The sequence below is a fragment of the Egretta garzetta genome, unplaced genomic scaffold, assembly GCF_000687185.1.
Source record: "Egretta garzetta isolate BGI_Z169 unplaced genomic scaffold, ASM68718v1 scaffold720, whole genome shotgun sequence".
Classification (NCBI taxonomy): Eukaryota; Metazoa; Chordata; class Aves; order Pelecaniformes; family Ardeidae; genus Egretta; species Egretta garzetta.
In genome coordinates this window covers 111,306-111,887 of record NW_009258283.1, presented here as the reverse complement: position 1 = coordinate 111,887, position 582 = coordinate 111,306, and the positions used below count along the sequence as shown (strand labels likewise).

The 582-nt window shown below is 40.4% G+C and overlaps 1 protein-coding gene across 1 annotated transcript in view; it reads left to right on the top strand.

The window, feature by feature from the left end:
- The first annotated feature begins 230 nt into the window (after positions 1-230).
- The window catches only part of PPP1R10 (protein phosphatase 1 regulatory subunit 10), a 17,015-nt gene continuing 16,663 nt past the window's right edge, over positions 231-582 (top strand). The window contains exon 1 of the mRNA XM_035892084.1: positions 231-530. The gene's annotated coding sequence lies outside the window, so the exon portion shown is untranslated. The remainder of the gene's footprint in view (positions 531-582) is intronic.

Genomic DNA, 582 nt, shown 5'->3' with positions numbered 1-582 from the left:
AACTGCGATTTAAAAACATGCTCTCCCTCTTCTTCCCCCCCCCACCCCCCCAAAAAAAACAAAGGCAAATATTTTTTTTCATTTTTTGAAAGCCAAGCAACTTTTTTTTTTTTTTTAAATTTTTTTTTCCATCATTTAGCTCGACAAAATCCTTTTAGGGGAAAAAAAAAAAAACAACCTTCAACTCCACCAACCCCCCCCTCCCAAAACCCCTTCCCCATCAAGCTGAGGAAAAAAAAAAAAAGTTGCTGCATTTTTATTTTTTTTTAAAGCCATGACCAAAAACAAAGCCATTTTTTCGCTCCGCTAACACCACCAAATGCCAAAATCCAAACCTTGAAGCGCTGTCGGCGAGAAAAATAATTGGATAGTAAGTGTTGAATTTTCAACCAGCTGAATTCCCCTGCTGAAAAAAAAAAAAACCAACCCCAATCCCCCCAAAAATCCCTTTATTGGTACCAAAAAGAAAAAAATAATGGGAGGAAGAGCCCCAACTGTGTGCGTGAGGAGGACGTAGGCTTTAAAAAAAGGTGGTTAAACCTTAAAATCGGGGGGCGGGGGGGGGGGGGGGGGATTTTGGTC